Source organism: Lissotriton vulgaris, chromosome 7, assembly GCF_964263255.1.
Source record: "Lissotriton vulgaris chromosome 7, aLisVul1.2, whole genome shotgun sequence".
In the NCBI taxonomy this organism is placed as follows: Eukaryota; Metazoa; Chordata; class Amphibia; order Caudata; family Salamandridae; genus Lissotriton; species Lissotriton vulgaris.
This window is the reverse complement of record NC_141695.1, coordinates 788,520,979-788,536,032: the sequence shown is the minus strand read 5'-3', so window position 1 is coordinate 788,536,032 and position 15,054 is coordinate 788,520,979.

Here is a 15,054-nt window from a genome sequence, read left to right as displayed (position 1 = left end):
CTCGCGCTGCCCTCTCTTCAGCACCAGGAGCTGTCCCGCAAGCCCGCACCGTGCTCTCCTTATTTCAGCCCAAGAGGTGTCTCGCAAGCGCGCTCCCGCGTTCTGTCCTCGTTTCAGCACCAGGAGCTTCCCACAAACTGCTCCCGCGCGCCCGTTCTCCTTACTTCAGTCCCAGGAGCTGTCCCTGAGCGGACTTCGGCTCTCTCCTCAGTCTCGAGGGGTGTCAGCGTGTCTTCTTGCGCGCACCTCCTGCCCTATGTAGTTCAGCACCCAGGAGCAGTGCCCTTTCTGCCCTCAGCTGCGCTATCTCTTCCCCGGGAGCTGTTCCGGAGCTGTGCATCCAGCTTCCTGCAACCCTCCCAGCAGTCCAAGGAGCTGCCTGTCCTGCTCCAGGAACGGCGAGGTGTGTCGATGCAGGGGAACTGCCTGCTGCAACGCCACCCTGACCCTGCTGCCGCCTAGAACTGCCTCTGCTTCAGCCACTCCCTTAGTCACAGGAGCTGTCTCTACTGCTCTCTGTGCTGTATGCTACCTCCCTATCTCACTAACTGTGCTGCAGGTCGCTCTGTGCCAGAAGTTGTCCCTGCTGCAGCTCCTCGCTACGCGTGCTGCGTCCGCAGGCCCTAAGAGCTGTGATGTGCTGCAGCTCTCCCTTCAGAACCAGGACCTGCCTGTGCTGCAGCCTCCGCTCAGTCCCAGGGTATGTCCCTGTAGTTGACACCGAGGCCTCTGCACCCGCTGGCTGGGGAGCTGTGCTGTGTTCCTGCTGCAGTGCTCTCGGTCCCAGGAGCTGTGGCTGAGCCCGCTGCAGCACGACCACAGCTCTTATACCGCGGCCGCGTGCACGCCCCTGTGACGTGAGCAGGGCTGGAATCCCGCTTTAATCGCCGTGTGACCGCCTCCGCCCGGCCCTCGGTGGTGCAGAGAGAGTGCCTAGCGCCTTGAGGAGCGTCTGTGCCAGCGGACTCCGCTGCCAATGCGCCTCGGTGTCACGACGAAGCACTACTGCCGCTGTCACTGATAGCATTGTAAAAACAGTGGTAACGTCAGCAATGAGAACAACAGTCATTTATGTTATTATTATAATATCAAAAACATGGAACCAGCTCCTAGTAATGCTGAAGCACCGCCACGTGTGCATTAATCGAATACCGTAAGGTGGTGGTCATATCTAGATAAGCAGAGGCTGCAGGCCAAGCAGCTTTATGCGAGGATGGGCCCTCCAGATGACTTGCCACATCCTCTGTATGTTCACTTGGAGGTACTTTATTCCTTATAATGCAAGGTAATGGGCACACACTTTCCCTGAGTGATTGTGGTTGAATTAAAGCATATCCCTTCACCCTGCATGCCAGGACCTGCATATTCCCTAGCATTATCGCAGCGTACAGAAAGAAACAGAAGCATATGGTGACAAAGTGATTTCCAAGGCTCACGGTATTTGTGTAAGTGGGAAAGCCAAGATTCAGTCTTAGAACTCCTGGCTGACATTTATAAAGATTGTGCACTGGGGTCGAGTCATTATTTTGATGCAGCCCTAGCACAAAATCCTTCTTTTGTATTCAGAAATGTTGACTTGTGCTTGTGTGGCTTTATTATAAGACAATGCAAAGCAACGCGGGGCATTGCTCTATCTTCTGTGACTTTGATTCAGGTGGCATTCCATGGCCGGTACATGGGTGTACCTGTGCACCTACCTGCGGATTTTGACGCAAACCGATATACTCAAAAATATATAGCCAGGGGTTTACTCCAAAATGGTATGCCTGGCTGAGGCTGGCGTATCGAAGAGAAATATGTGTATTTCGCATCGCTATTTCCTCTTTTCAAAGAGGAAATAGCCTCAAATTATAGTTTTTGTTCGGGGAAGTGTTGTCTGGAAAATTTTTCCTTACCGCATGTTGACACCCTTGCACTATGGCGGAAGGATTCCCGCACTGGGGCTAGGCCGCCCACCCTGTGCCTGCAGATGAAGAGACACGTGCTGTACCCTTTACTTTGAAGGTATGGCGCAGTTCAGCTCTCTCCAGCTGTGCTTGATACGCTGCACCGCACCATCTCTTTGAACCTATTCCCCTTGGGTTCTACACGGAAACCCGACCAGGTGCTGGCCTTTTATCTTACCTCTACAGGTGGTATGTGGTCTCCGAGGTACTGTGGGATCGGCAATTGCTACTGTGACTTCCTGTCACTTCCTGTTTGGCCACCGGATGAATGGGGCCACGCCAAGATGGCTCAGGGACTGAAAATGTTCCACAGAAGTCCTTCACTGCTAGAGGGACTGCCCCGATTCCCGGGAGAGAGGGTGGGTGGAGGGGGGGGGGGTGCTCAGGACCCCATCTCTCGATCCCTTCCTGGATTTCACTCCTGCAGTGCGCAAGGAAGGCGGCAGCGCGCAGGGACAAGTGACGTGCGCCGTGACTGCGCCCCTGCACAGAGGTCAGTCACCGCCGCGCAGGACCCGGGGGCCCCGTGCACGCGGCAGGACTGCCTCCCCCTCGTCCCCGGGCTGTACTATCCCTGCCACCTGGGGCACGCGCCACACTGTCCAGCTGACTTTCAAGGCGGGGGGGGGGGGGGGGGGCATCCTGCGTTGCGCCGTTACCTGTCACTACTTATTATGGACAAGTTCTGACGTCAGACCTCGCTTGTGAAAAGAATATAAACTACAGCCTTCAAAAGATCAAAACAGGATTCCGCGCATTACATGAATATTAATGGTAATAATCACATTAATAGGGATATGAGTAATAATTGCTGTCACGCGTCACATTATTGTTACAGTGAGTGGACAACTTCGTGTATTTCGTCTGAGGGGGCTCGTTGTATCACAGCAGGGCACAGCCTCGTTTGGGAGAGGAGGCATTTAAGGCTTATTTACAAGTCCCTTGCGCCGCCGGTACGGCCCTTTTTCCTATATTAAAAGTGACGCATCGGCGGCGCAAGGGGCTTGTAAATATTAATAAGCCCATTAGTGTTCACCGAACTGTACATGGGGTTGAGTTATATAAGGAAGGTGACTTGAGGAACAGGTGACAATAGCAAGCGCCTCGCGGCAGGGGTGAGAACAAGTGCGCCGCACGCCACCAGAAAAAGAAAAGCACTCAGGAAGGACAGCACAGGTGTGGGAGCCTGGGAGCAGAGCCGAGCCGGAGGGGACCGGGCCCTCAGGTGTGGAATCACGTCACCAGACGGGACTGGCGCATGCGCCTTCACGCACGGGTGTCTATGAGCCGCTGCCATTAATAACAATTCTAATAGTAATTACGAGAGTAATAAAACAGGGCGGTACCAGACACGTAAATGAGCGGGGAGGCCCTATCATTCAAATGGAAGAGACGAGAGTAGGGGTCTGCAGACAGTGGCCCAAAGGAATGTCCTGGGGGTCGCGAGGTGCTGCAGACCGTGGCCCAAAGGAATGTCCTGGGGGTCGCGAGGCGCTGCAGACAGTGGCCCAAAGGAATGTCCTGGGGGTCGCGAGGCGCTGCAGACCGTGGGACAAAGGAATGTCCTGGGGGTCGCGAGGCGCTGCAGACAGTGGTCGCGAGGCGCTGCAGACAGTGGGACAAAGGAATGTCCTGGGGGTCGCGAGGCGCTGCAGACAGTGGCCCAAAGGAATGTCCTGGGGGTGGCGAGGCGCTGCAGACCGTGGCCCAAAGGAATGTCCTGGGGGTCGCGAGGCGCTGCAGACAGTGGCCCAAAGGAATGTCCTGGGGGTGGCGAGGCGCTGCAGACAGTGGGACAAAGGAATGTCCTGGGGGTCGCGAGGCGCTGCAGACAGTGGTCGCGAGGCGCTGCAGACAGTGGGACAAAGGAATGTCCTGGGGGTCGCGAGGCGCTGCAGACAGTGGCCCAAAGGAATGTCCTGGGGGTGGCGAGGCGCTGCAGACAGTGGGACAAAGGAATGTCCTGGGGGTGGCGAGGCGCTGCAGACCGTGGGACAAAGGAATGTCCTGGGGGGACAAAGGAATATCCTGGGGGTCGCGAGGCGCTGCAGACCGTGGGACAAAGGAATGTCCTGAGGGGACAAAGGAATGTCCTGGGGTGGCGAGGCGCTGCAGACTGTGGGACAAAGGAATGTCCTGGGGGTCGCGAGGCGCTGCAGACCGTGGGACAAAGGAATGTCCTGGGGGACAAAGGAATGTCCTGGGGTGGCGAGGCGCTGCAGACTGTGGGACAAAGGAATGTCCTGGGGGTCGCGAGGCGCTGCAGACCGTGGGACAAAGGAATGTCCTGGGGGTCGCGAGGCGCTGCAGACTGTGGGACAAAGGAATGTCCTGGGGGTGGCGAGGCGCTGCAGACTGTGGGACAAAGGAATGTCCTGGGGGTCGCGAGGCGCTGCAGACCGTGGGACAAAGGAATGTCCTGGGGGTCGCGAGGCGCAGCAGACAGTGGCCCAAAGGAATGTCCTGAGGGTCGCGAGGCGCTGCAGACAGTGGGACAAAGGAATGTCCTGGGGGTCGCGAGGCGCTGCAGACCGTGGGACAAAGGAATGTCCTGGGGGTCGCGAGGCACTGCCGACCGTGGGACAAAGGAATGTCCTGGGGGTCGCGAGGAGCTGCAGACCGTGGGACAAAGGAATGTCCTGGGGGTCGCGAGGAGCTGCAGACCGTGGGACAAATGAATGTCCTGGGGGTCGCGAGGCTGTGTCGCCGACTAAGAGGCTTCCTCGGCCACTCAACACGGGTCTTTGAAAACCACTCACATCTTGAACTCGTGCTTGGTAAAATGTGCTTCTAAAGCAAAGCCAGGTCGGTGCGTTGTTGGAAATATTCGAAATGTTAGTATGAGAAACGGAAAAAGAACCTACATCGATTAAAAAAGAAAAGAAATGTGTAGAGTACTGTGCACCCTCTGTCCCCCACACACGTCCCGTTGAACTTTTGCCACTCTAGCTTGCAACACAGGTTTAGTTTCACATACTTGTTTATTGAAAGATGAAAAGCGAAAATGTGTCTGTCATTAAAAAAAGAGCCCACTGTCTGTATTCTGGCTTGAAGTGTTGGACACGTTTGAGGTGTTTACAGCAGTCTTTTCACGCCCTGGGTACCTGCACACCTTGCAATAAATGAACAGCACTACTGAAAATCAGCTTTTGTATTTTTATTTTTGGGCAGAGTGTTCTCCGGCACCAGCACCATGCTTTAGCTTGCTCTCGCTGTTTTATAGTCTATTTAACTGTAAGAAAATACCACGCCACTTTGGGTGGCCCAAACAGGTTATCTGACGGATGGGGAGTTGGGCATCACAAAATCTGAGCAGCCCCCCTCCCGCTCCTCCCCATCCCTCCCCCGCCCCAGCGGGAGAAGCCATCCAAGTCTGCGTGTTATTGGTTACATCAAGGTTTGGTGAAAGACTGCATCAACTGGTACACGTACCAAGGGTCAATAAGACCGATTTGAAGACCAACAGCAGGCCATTGATACCAAGGTAGCGCAGCCGGTTAGTGCACTTGCTTCCGTGTACACCGAAGGTCCCAGGGTCGAAAGTGAAACCCAGTCAATTAGCTCCATGGACCCGGTGAGTCATATGCCCCATTCACACATCTGCTTCTAGCTCACAAGTCGCATGCACGGCAACTCGGTGGGTTAGTGCACTTGCTGTACCTATGCCAGTGTGACTTGCCGGTCCCATGTTCCAATGCAGGTCATATTTAGCACAATGCGATATCCTGCCAGCCCTGACGGGGCAGAGCCCACCCACGGATTCCTGGCCACGTCTCCATACCCCCTTTTATGGCTATCTTCCCGGCACAATCAAGTGCCTTCTGACTCACCTCGTGATCGGTTCAGTGAGTCACCCGTCACTTTGCAGTGACACTTCTGAAGCTCACTTATAGAAGCATGTGCCTCGCACACCCCCAAGGATGCACAGGAGAGAAGCTCCCTCTAAACCTGAAATGTCAGACAGTGCTCGTGAAGACAGGGTCCACGGGCCAGGGAGCGACGGGCGGGGAGTCTGCTATGCGTCTTCGGCCATTATGCCAGCTTCTCTTGGCTATGGAAAGTAAACTCATGAATAAAGCGCTTCGCCGGAAAGGTAGCTCAGCCGGTTAACGCCCGCGCGATGGGGATCTGAGTGCAACCTGCAGGTCACAGGGCCAAAGCCGAGCGCGTGAGCTCCTCGGGCTCGCGCGCTGACTGTACAGGTCAACATGGTAGGTGACAGGTTCAAATGTCAGCCAGGCAGCCCGATGGGTTGAGCGCCCACTGCGGCGATCTACATGCACCTTACAACAGCTGCCATTCACCGTCGCCGGTTCAGCCGTTTGTCCTTCGGAAGTCGATAAGAATGCCGTAAAACAAGGCAACGGGGACAGCTATTGTTGGATACCCCGAGACGCTGGCGTGTGTGGTGTGCGCCGAGCAGAGGCACAGCGAGGAAACAATGAGCAAAGATGAGCACCGAGCCCACGTCCCTAGCAACGGCCATGCGACTAAAGTTGATGCTATTCCAATAACAACAATGTGGCAATTGTGCAGTACTTACAACGAATGAGTGCAGCGTCAATGCACTATTAATAACACGTTTTATTCCAAAGGTGGAACTGTTAGGGACAGACATGTCCTCATGTGTTTTCATGAAACTCTTTCATTTCTGTTGAAACATATAATCTCATTAAGCCTCCTAGATAGCTCAGTAGGCAGATTGCCTGCTGCAAAGATCTGCGTGCAGTGTCCCGGCAGGAGGCACGCACAAGGGCTAAGCATATTCCACTAGGGCACACTTTATTTGTTGAAGAGAACCATATTGTCGGTGTTTATTGTAGGAGTCGTCGCTGGGACGCAATGCAGTAGATAAAACAGCCCAGGCGCTTCATTCACCTGCCCGAGGCACAGGCGTGCATCTGGCAGGCAGGGCCGGTCCTAGGCCTTCTGAGGCCCCGGACGAAAGGGAAGATGAGGCCTCCCCCAATTGAATATTGCGTCACAAGAAGTGACATCACAGAAAGTAACATCACAGTACTATCGATCTTATTTGGCATCACTGAAGCTAACTAATGTGTATATCAGTAACATGGACAAAAAGTAGAGGGGATGGAAAACAGGTGAGCAAATATCCAGATAAAAGGAAATATTGCAATCAAACAACCACACACACACAACCACACAAACACACAACCACACACACACAACCACACACACAACCACACATACACACAACCACACACACACAGCCACACACAACCTCACACAACCACACACAACCACACACACAACCACACACAGTCTCGGCTCGCCTTGATTCCCTGCCCCTTCTTACAAAAGAATCCTTCCTCTCCCTCCTGCCCTTGGTCAAATCAGGTTCCCCTCTGGATCCCTGCCCCGCTCATATCCTGAAACAGATGCCCGCCTACAGCATGAGACGACTCCAGCTGGTCCAAAACCAGGCGGCTCACCTGGTTTTCAACTTGGCCAAATCCCATCATGTCACTCCCCTTCTCAAGTCTCTACACTGGCTTCCTATCCGTGAACGAACCCAGTTCAAGCTGGGCTGCATCATCTTTCAGGCCCGGGCCGGCGCAGCGCCTGCCTTTATCTCCTCTGAAATCAAACCCTATGTCCCTGTCAGGGAGCTACGCTCATCTGCCCAACAATTGCTCACAGTTCCTCGCTTTAAACGCAAAAAGTGGGGTGGCACGAAATTTTCTACACTCGCCCCTGCTTTCTGGAACTCTCTCCCGGCCCATCTCAGATCCTGCCCCCAATACACACTTTTTCTCAAAGCCCTAAAAACTTTTCTATTTTCTCAAGCTTTTTCCCAATAAACCGTTTTATCCACTCTCCCCTGCCTCCTGCCCTCTTGGGCTCAGCATCTTATAGCTCCAAGAAACCGCCAGGTGTACGTTGCGCTCTATAAATAATTTTAAACTCAAACTCAAACTCACACACACACACACAACCACAACCACACACAACCACACACAACCACACACAACCACACACACACTCACAACCACACCACCACAACACCACATAACCACACAATACCACACAACCACATACGAACACACACACAACCACACACACAAGCACAACACAACAACCACAACACCACACACACACTACCACACACACAACCACACACACAACCACACACAAACGCAACCACACACACACAACCACACACACACAACCACACATGCACAACCACACATGCACAACCACACACACACACACCACACACACAACTACACAAACAACCACACACACAACCACACACACACAACCACACACACACAACCACACCAAGCATTGTCATAGCCAATAGGTCTCGCCTTTGGGATCTTATAAGTGTTTAGCCATGCAACAGTTAATGTGGTTGCACCAAAGATATTGTGCTGCATAACTAAATACTTAGAAGGTCCCAAAAGCGAGACCTATTGGCTATGGAAATGCTTGTTTTTATATCCCACAATACGCAAACCCAGTCACAGTGGTGTGTTTTTACGTGACAACATGTGGAGTCAAGAAGACAGTACTACCCTAGTCAGTTCCAGGGATTCAAAGATCACTAAATGTAACTGAGACACTTCATTGTATATTTGGCCTGTGTCAACGAAATTCCAGCTCTAAAACAACACAATCATGGGAGAGCCTCCAGATGCATACTTATCTCCAAGGTATCAGACCTGGGACGTAAGGTGTTCGAACTATCTAGTAAAAAATAAAATATTTACATTCTAAAACTATATGGTTGATGTTGAAGCACTAAAGATCAATTTGGATATTACTGAACACGTATTTGAATCACGGGGATGTTTGTCACCAAAAGATACATATAATAATGCTAAAAAGTTAGGTGTTAACCTCTGGCACAGCTCAAAACTGTTGTGGGCGGAGAATGAGCACGGTAGCCAAGGATGTTAAAGCGAGCCCCAGGTCAAAATTTAAAGCGTAGAGTACTTTTTTAAAACGTCCACTATACTTAAACGGCAAGGTGCTGTTGCGTTCTACTAGTAACTTATGAATGTGGTTTCCACGGCAACTGATTTTGCTTCACTTACTTTTTAACGTCTCTGCTTCCTGCCCAATAGCCACCGATGGCTAAGGTGCCCACTGCCATGACAAAGATGATAACCATATTGTAGTCCAGGACAGGCTCAATAGAGGCATACATTGCCACCTTCACTGACTTGCCAAATGTATCACCAATATATGAATGAGTCCTACTTAAAACTTACACTCTTGCTGCGCTTTCTGAAACAGACACCAAAGGCTACAAGGCCCAGGGAAGGGGGCCCCCACACTAAGACCTTGCAGCTCCATTTAGTGCTTGAAGGCCTTGGGAGGGGGGCCCCCTCCCATGGGCCTTCAAACAGTAACAAGGCACTTCCCAAGACACTGCTGAGAGCTCATCAGAGTACAAAAAAAAAAACCTCAGTTGAAGGGGTGTTCTTTAATAGTGGACAGAAAATAAAGTGGTAGCTGTACCTAGCTTAGATGGCAACGAGAACGGTAAATATTTGTATGTTTTGTATGTAATAGTGCCCCCCTGTGTCAGATCAGTATGAGTCAGATAGTGTTTCTGCATAAATGAATTAATTGCTTTTAATTTATCGAGCTAGGAAGAATGTATCCACCACTGTATGCCACAGGCATTATTATTACCAAACTTTAGCTGTATTCAATGAAGATGAGAGACACTGTCCTATCAAGATTCGAAGGCTGCTCCCTCCTCCCCTCACCCACCTCCTTTTACCTGTGTCCGGCTTGTGCTGGAACCAAAGGGGCCTTATGTTGCCTAGATACAAAATGCACAAACAGCGCCGATAATGGCCGGTACTTAACCGAGGCGCTGCCCTGCCCCTGACATTGTGAGGCCAACATAATTGCTGGCCCAGCCATTGTGCCGTCCCCCATTCAGGTTGTCGCATCCCCCACCCGTAATGTAATCAGGAGAGGCAGGGGGCCCTGTGGTGGGCTGATAAGGTGTGACCTTTCACAGGGGCGCGAGGCCCCCTGAGCACGAGGCCCTGTGCAGCTGCCCACACTGCCCATGCCTAGCGCCGGCCCTGCTGGCAGGGCACAGGGTGAAACCCTCGTACCATCATTCCCTCAACAATCCTCACCAGGTCGATACAATGAGCACCATACAGCAGGGCGGTCGTGAGATCTGTCTTTCATTTCAGATCTTAGAACTAAATGTGCATTTTGTTTGAGTGAGCAAACTAAAGAGTAGAACTGGGTTTGTTTATCCTCCAAACTGTCACCTGCAGCATGTCAATGTGTTTGAGTCCATCGATGGCCCGGTGAGTGCGCATGCTGCTGTAACGCATGGTGTTCTGCAGGTCGAATCCCACAAAGCCGACTCAGCCTTTCATCCTTCACAGGCTAATAAAATGAGTATCCTTTAATGGGGTATGTTATGTTACATACATTTTAATCTGGATGAGTGTATCCTGAAGCTTGGGTACTTGCTCGAAGATCCAAGTCTTCACTGACACACACCTATAAAGCCTTCCACGACCAAGAACAAGCATACATGAACCACCGCCTGAACTTTCACCAACCACCAGAAGCCTTCCCTTCGCCTCCCTCGCCCTTGCACAGACTCTGCGCATCTGCGTAACCACCGCGGAGGGCGCTCCTTCCCCCACCTCGCCTCCACGTCCTGGAACGCCCTCCCTCTCCCAACATCACCCTCGCTGACCGACTTCAGGGGGAGACTCACGACCTGCTTTTCGACTAAGCCCAGCAACCCAGTACCCAGATAACCCCACGGGTGGTAAGTCGCGCTTTACAGGTACCGAATGATTGATTGAGGGATTCGGGTTCATGAGTGACACTAACACCCGCTACTTATAGTGCCTGGATTATGAGGCACTGTATAAAGGCACGTTATTGCTGTAATTAATTTCAGTGAAGATGATTTGCATATGTGTTTGTAATTTTGAGAACCCTACCAGGTCTTACTTTTCAGTGGGTCAGTGAGCCCAGCCATGAGCAGAGCGTTTCGGATAGTATAAAAATAAAGGGAATGGCCTTCATCGTTGTAAATTGGAGCCAGTGATACTGTTTTACAGGGAGACTCCCCAGCGCCAGGAAGTTATAGGGCCATTTCTCTGCTTGACGTTGAGAGCAAGATACACTCAGCATCGATCTTGTCTACCCTCCGGGGCTGGGTGAAAGCAATCACATCACTTCCAGACAGGCAAGGCGGGGGTTCTCCAGGTTTTTCTGCGCTTCATTAGTGTAAGGTCTTAAATCATCCTGCTGAGCAATATGTAAAAGTTAAAAAAGGGCCTCTGGCATTGTTTTAATCAGACTTTAACAACTTGCTTGTTTTGTTGATTTCTTATATATTATCAACTTGCCCCCTGGCTGCCGCTCAGATACACCAATAGGAAACACCATCTTTAAATCATTGCAAGAAAAGAGATACCGTCACCTGCTTTCTAAATCGCCTGACCCTATGACATAAAGTCACATTTTTTGTGGAAATGCTTAAATATGTCCTTAGTTATGTTAGTCTTATAGCTATAGATGGCCAGGCGTGCACGGGCAAAGGACACGAATGTCCTCATCAGAGCAGTGCCGGCAATGGATGTAGGCAGGGCAACTCTGCTCTTTAAGTTGGCATCATGGCCTGGTGCAGGCAGTGCCCCATAAACATTACTGTTGAGTCGTTTTCTGCAGATTTCAAACATGCTTGAAAACAGTCTCACACAAATAAATACTGCAGATGGCCATACACCGCTCGACACAGTTGTCGATATGCTATTGTGAACACAAGCTCCTCTTCAACAGAAGCTGCCTGAAATGAGTACAGCATATTACCAATACATCTGAGACAACACATAACTGTGTGTAATTTGGCAATGTGGGTAAATCGTAGTATCCTTTGCTTTGCATTTGTAGATGTTGTTTGCCTGCTGTAGGTTTGCATAGCTTCTACAGCCGCCCAAGAGTGTTTTTATGATGCTTAAGGATGTGTTCAAGAAGATGAATCTGGGGTGGACAAGCCAAACGGAAGTCCTTGAAGGCCGAAGAGAAGCTTGGAGGTTGTAGTGCCAATACAATCATCATATGGCCACTGCCTCAACAGGGCCCCTGGGGATTTCGTTAGAATGCGACAACAACAGGGTTAATGTGGCTTGTTTTAGAAGTGATGACATTTCTTTCATTTTTTTCTGATTTTTACATACAACCACAGACAAAAACAGTTGTCCCTTATGACTGCCCTGCCAACATTTCTGCAGCCTGACTGCAGAGAACAGGATGTGATTTCCTTAAATAGCTGCATATGTGCACATATTGTTTTATACGGTACAAAAGGGGGTGGTGATGGACGGAGCATATGAATCCAGTGGCAAAGTGAGCAAGGGACTCACGTCTGAGCATACCCTGCCACACTTATGGCGGCCAAAAGCGGTACAAAAGGGGGTGGTGATGGACGGAGCATATTTGAATCCAGTGGCAAAGTGAGCAAGGGACTCACGTCTGAGCATACCCTGCCACACTTATGGTGGCCAAAAGTGGTACAAAAGGGGGTGGTGATGGACAGGGCATATTGTTTTATACAGCATTAATAAGTGTACTGTTGAGGGTAATATATATGTCTCCTGACAGCGCTAAAACCCAACAGGTACTATTTGTAAATGTACATATATTGGATTAATAAATGTGGAAATGTATTAGTTGCAACATTATCCCTTTTCACCGAACACAAAATAAACATGAAGGAAGACAGATAAAAAGAGCAAAAAATAAATATGGCTAAATACAGAAGGAAATTAAAAAAATAAATGCCATAAAACAGAGAGCCGTACTAATCGTAGAGAGTCACTCATAATAATAATAATTCAGTAGCATGGCTCTTTTATGGTTTCAAATTAAATGAAAAAGATTTGTAGGAGTGCACAAATGCCCAATAGAGTCAAGGCGCTAAAGATTGGTAAATTCTGATGAGAAGTACAATCAGCAAGGATAACAGGCTCTATGCTCATGGAGTTGGTGCGCCATCATTATAGGGTGAAGAGCCAGGTTTTCAAGGCTTTCCTGAAAGAGGAATGAGCCTTTAGGCAGGGGATGTTACGGGGAGGGAGGTCCAAAGCTGGCCCGTGGCCACCAAAAAGGCTCTGCCTCCCCATCTTGCCTTCCAGAACTTGGGGGAAACTACCCAGTAGTGACTTTCAGAGTCTAGACAGGTGGAATGCAGGTGTATCATCCATCTCCTGTTCTCCGATCGCCTGTGCACCCACAGGCCAGTGTGGAAGTGACGCTCAACGTTGTAGTCTCGGAGCTAGGAGTCCAGTGGAGCAGGAGGGCATCAGCAGGTTCTTGAGGCTCAGGTGTGGCTCAACAACAAGGCATAATGTATGAGAAGAACTTTGGCACAGAGGGCTCAGGACTTGGAGGAGGTCATGCTCCTCAGACAGGGTGGTGCATGGATAAAACTGATCTGCAGAAGTGGGACTCTGGACAGAATAAGGAGCATAATTTGAATAGGCCCCTGCCAGACACAGGAGATTATTTCCAGAGTGAGCACAAAGAACGAACTGGAGATTAAGGAGAATATGGTTTTAAGGAAGGCAGGAAATGGGCAGAGTAGATGGGCCAATGTTCATATTAGATCTTAATATCCAAGCAGCTAAGTGCAAGGTAACCAAAGTGAGTTTGCAATCAAAACAGGCACTGGTCCATTCAAGTTGTGAAGTTCCTTTTTGGAAAGGTGTTGTGCAGATTTATTCTTGGGTATTCGGAAATGAATGACTCCATCTCAAATGGAAATGGGCTGGGTAGGAATGGAGGAAAGGTTCAAGCTCCTGTAGCTAATCTCAAGGTTTTTAAAATTTTATATATGAAGTGCATGCACACTCGAAATCTTCATGACACACGCAATGTGCGTGTATCATGGGTCTATGCTAGAGGATGTATGAAAAAGAAAATAACCATCAAGTTGACACAGAGCCCCAGATCTACCAAGAGTTTGCATCAGGTGTGCATTACTTTTTTAATACAAACCTGACTCAAAGTCTACTGGTATGAGTGACAATCCAACTCAAATTAAGATTTGAGTTGGATTGTAATCCAAAGTAAAGCAAGGAAGCACAATGTGTTGCCTTGTATTGCTTTGCGCTGAGGGAAGTACCAAGGGGGGTGCATGGATGTTCCGATGCAACCATCCATGGGTTTTAAAGAAAATACAAAACATTGTAGACATACATTTGAGACTAAATCCTGCACCTCCCTTAAGGTGTAACAAGGACATTTTTTTCATTTATCCTCGTTCTTCCCTCCTTGCATATGTGCTGCTTTCTGCAGCACACATACAAATAGGGAAATGCTTTAGAGTACAGTCTTAGGCTCTTGGCTTTTGGTTTTTGGCACCGATGCAGCCATTGTGCTTTTTGTACCAAGTCAGCCATCAGGCTCTTGGCACCAATCCAGCCATCAGGCTCTTGGTACCAATCCAGCCATCGGGCTCTTGGAACCAATGCAGCCATCGGGCTCTTGGAACCAATGCAGCCATCGGGCTCTTGGCACCAATCCAGCCATCGGGCTCTTGGGACCTATGCAGCCATAGGGCTCTTGGAACCAATCCAGCCATCGGGCTCTTGGTACCAATCCAGCCATCGGGCTCTTGGCACCAATTCAGCCATAGGGCTCTGGGCACCAATGCAGCCATCAGGCTTTTAGAACCAATGCCGCCGTCGGGCTCTTGGAACCAATGCAGCCATCGGGCTCTTGGTACCAATCCAGCCATCGGGCTCTTGGAACCAATCCAGCCATCAGGCTCTTGGTACCAATCCAGCCATCGGGCTCTTGGAACCAATGCAGCCATCGGGCTCTTGGAACCAATGCAGCCATCGGGCTCTTGGCACCAATCCAGCCATCGGGCTCTTGGGACCTATGCAGCCATAGGGCTCTTGGAACCAATCCAGCCATCGGGCTCTTGGTACCAATCCAGCCATCGGGCTCTTGGCACCAATTCAGCCATAGGGCTCTGGGCACCAATGCAGCCATCAGGCTTTTAGAACCAATGCCGCCGTCGGGCTCTTGGAACCAATGCAGCCATCGGGCTCTTGGTACCAATTCAGCCATCGGGCTC